Source organism: Phocoena phocoena, chromosome 13, assembly GCF_963924675.1.
Source record: "Phocoena phocoena chromosome 13, mPhoPho1.1, whole genome shotgun sequence".
Lineage (NCBI taxonomy): Eukaryota > Metazoa > Chordata > Mammalia > Artiodactyla > Phocoenidae > Phocoena > Phocoena phocoena.
Window position 1 is genome coordinate 35534835 of NC_089231.1, and position 3884 is coordinate 35538718.

Consider the following 3884-nt stretch of genomic DNA (forward strand, 5'->3'; position numbering starts at 1 on the left):
TTGATCATCTTCCCAGCAATCAATCTTGCTTTATGGGCTTATTTTTCTCCACTATTGTTGTAACCAAATGGCAGCAGAAAGGCACTGTACACAAAATAAATATGGTGGAGGTTTTTAGGTGTTTTTCTCAGCTTTTAATAGATGAGATTGAGGATGCCCTTGCTTTCTGATGATTGTTCTGATTTGTTTTCTTTGCTCTTCATTCTTCTCTCTGCCTGGGTTTGAAGCTTTCACCATAGAAAGAGCGGTAGGACTCCTGTCTAAGAATCTTACCCCACCCTTTACTTCTCGTTGAAACTACTTTACATTTACAGAGAATATTCAACATTTTAAAACACTTTCTTATCAATTTTTAAAATTTTAGTTTCATAATAAAATGGGATATATTTAGAGAAGATCATTTTAATCTGCATTTTAAAGATGAGGAAATTGAATGTTTATATGACTTGTGACTTTCCTAAATTTATGTGATTTATTTGTTTTGAATCTTGTAGTTGATTCAGAAGTCCTGGCTTCCAGTCCCAGCTTTTCCCAGAGGGTTTGGCTTCTCTTTAATAAAGACCTGGGAAAATAATTTTTCTGCTACCTATCCATAAAAATGCATACAAAGAACACACCAATAACAAATATCAGAGAAAATTGCAGTCAATCAATTGGTGTTTCTTTTACCATTCTTTATTTCTATTCTTTCTGAGAAAGAAGGCATTGGCGTTCACTGTATCATTGTATTTAACTCGAAAGGAATTGTAGAAGGCACATCTCATTCCTTGAAAATAATGACAAGTTGTGCAATTTTTGTTTTACTCAACTAGATTGAAAACGCCTGGGGAATAGCCAAGCTGCTTGGCAAAGGGAGGCATTTGATGTTTGGGGCTTTGGAGCCAAGGGAGCGGCATTGCTTTTCAAACAGGTGCAGGCTCCTAAAGCCTCGCTCGTTTCCCCTTTTGGACAGGCGCAGCACCTGACCAACTTTGGGAGAACAAAGCCTCCATCTGGACAAAGGGAAAGAGAGCTGGTCGCCTGTGGAGCTGCAGAGAACAAGGCTCTGCTTCCCTTTGAAGTGCTGGCATTCTCCTTAATCACCTGGAAAAGTCTTAATTTAAAGAGGGGCTCTTATACAAGCAGGGGATCTCAAGTATATTTGACTTTCATATCCTATCTACTTCCCTTTCATCAGGTTTATTAAAATTGGTGATGTGTTCATTGTGAACCCCGTTTGTATCTGAATATAGAGTACTTCCTTTAGGGTCTCCCTCACTGCTCTGTTTGGTCCTGTGATGCGCTCATATTGCTGCCTTTGCCATGGAGTCATTATTTCTGGGGATAAATACTGTGATGTCAGGCACACTGGATTATAATTGTTGCAGGGTAAACACAACGGGACTTTATGTTCTTAGAATGCCTAATTAGACGACAGTAAATGTATTGTGGGACAGCTGAAAAACACAAGCCTATGAAGTGTTGCATTTTTCACCATTGGATATACATGCATTGATGCACTTTATATCTTTACTCATATGAAATAAATATCCTAAAGGAATTATCTTACCATTTTAGAAAGATACCTGAAAGACTCACGTTGGAGAAACACACAAAATCCATAAAGCTATAGTCTCAGGAGTACTAGTCAGCTCCATACAGTGCATGGAGAATGTGACAGTCATTCTAGTACACGCACCTCACCCAAATGCCCTCTTTTTAAAAAAGGGAGGGAGGATAAGTGATATTTTGATTTTATACTTGGGTTTGCATCCTGGATATAACCATATGTTAGGGATACAAGAAACAGGAGTTCTTGCCATAAAAGAGTTTGTATTTTATGTGAGATAAATAAAATCATCTGAGAATTCAACTGTAAAAACAGAATTAAGCACTTCAAAAGATAATGGGAAATCAGAGTAAGACAATTTTAGTCAAAGAAATAGGTAACAGTGTTCACGGGATTGCAGTTTGAGCTTAGCTTTAAAAGTTGTATAAAATTATAAAGAGAGGGATGTGGATGGTGTGTCCTTATTGTTAATGAATTAAAAGAGAAAATCTGTGTAGGAATAAACCAGCAGTTTCTAGTGGGGACTCTTGCTATGTCATAAGGGAAGTTGTTTTTTTTTTTTTTGATTGTTTAGTTTTTATTTCATAACCATAAACTTAACTTTGCAATTCAGCTAAACTTGGAGGGGAATAAGGAAAATATGGAACCCAAAGAAGTGCAATGAGAGCACAAAGATTATAGTATATTTTGAGCAGATGGAGATGAAGGGGTGCTCTCCTGAGCTACAGAAGGAATGGTCTTGGTGGTTAAGATAAAACACAAGTCAAATTTATTATTAGATTTGTCCACAGTCAGCAATGGTGATCTTCTTGCTGGTCTTGCCATTCCTGGACCCAAAGTGCTCCATGGCTTCCACAATATTCATGCTCTCTTTCACCTTGTGAAAGACCACATGCTTGCCATCCAACCACTCAGTCTTGGCAGTGCAGATGAAAAACAGAACCGTTTGTGTTGGGGCCAGGAGTTGCTATGGACAAGATGCCAGGACCTATATGCTTCAGGAGGAAATTCTCATCATCAAATTTCTCCCCATAGATGGACTTGCCACCAGTGCCATTATGACATGTGAAGTCACCACCCTGACACATAAATCCTGGAATTGTTCTGTGAAAGCAGGAACCTTTATAACCAAAACCCTTCTTCCCAGTGCTCAGAGCATGAAAGTTTTCTGCTGTCTTTGGAACTTTGTCTGCAAACAGCTCGGAGGAGACGCGTCCCAAGGGCTCGCCGTCAATGGCGATGTCAAAGAACACGGTAGGGTTGAACATGGTTGGGCAGAGCGGGAGGTTCCGGTGTGGCAGTGTCTGCAAAGCCATAAGGGAAATTTTGAAAAGATCTCTGGAGACTTACCTTTAGGCAGTTATCAGATTGGAAGTTAAAAATGAAGTTCCGTTTTTGATTCTGAGTGAAGTCTGTGTGTGTCTGTGCATGTGTGCCCGCTCACGCACATGTCAAAGTCTCTGCCCTCTTATCGCCTCACTCTATAGATTTTCTTGAAGTGCCACTCCCAAATACAACCCATTGGTCCACGGTTCATATTCCAAAATATTCCTCTCTTTCTCCATCATATCAATTTTCCCTTTGGAGCCTGTTTCCAGCTGAAAGTGTAGGAAATGACCAACAACATGAATTTATACCAAGTTGTATATCTAGGACTGCAGTAAGACATGACATTTCTCCCAAGACTGTTCATATCTTCAAAGGGTATTACTAACTCAAAGAACCAGTGGAATGTCCCTTCAATGAATGGACCACTGAGGAGCACTTTGGGGGAACAGGAGGACATCCCAGTGTCCTTAAGTTCTCTCCATATAAGTGGCTATCTCCTCACTGAAATGCACGTTAGGACAGAAAAGGACTTGTTCTTCAGCCCTACAGACATTCACAGGCCTGTAAACAATGGTGACTGTCACACTGGGGGCTGGGAGTAGAAAGATGGGCGGGAAGGTGGTGCTTGCAAAATCCCATTTAGGGCATTATTTATTATTCTAGTTTGTAGTTTATCCTTATAGCATCTGTAATAAATAAACACTCTTCAGAAGAAAGTGCAAGTTAACAAGGAGTAGATGAGATTGAATGTGACGACTCCAGCCCTGTACAAGAGTCACTGGTCCATTAAATGAATGAGCACAGCTAATTCTTAATGCTCTCCATAAGTAATCAATTTCTGAAAATACCAAATAATTTTAAAAGAGCCCTGTCTGACCTCACTCTCCAGTGATGCTGGATCAATCAGCCCTTGCTGATTTGCCTACCTAGTTTTAAATCAATCAGATTTGACATTTTTGATTTTGTGTTTCTTTCCCTTGCCTACTCCTGCACCTATTCCCTTCCT

General features: G+C 39.7%; 1 pseudogene; it reads right to left on the reverse strand.

Annotated features, from left to right (window-relative positions):
* Nucleotides 1–2324: 2324 nt before the first annotated feature.
* On the reverse strand, nucleotides 2325–2817 carry LOC136132475 (peptidyl-prolyl cis-trans isomerase A pseudogene; annotated as a pseudogene).
* Nucleotides 2818–3884: the final 1067 nt, after the last annotated feature.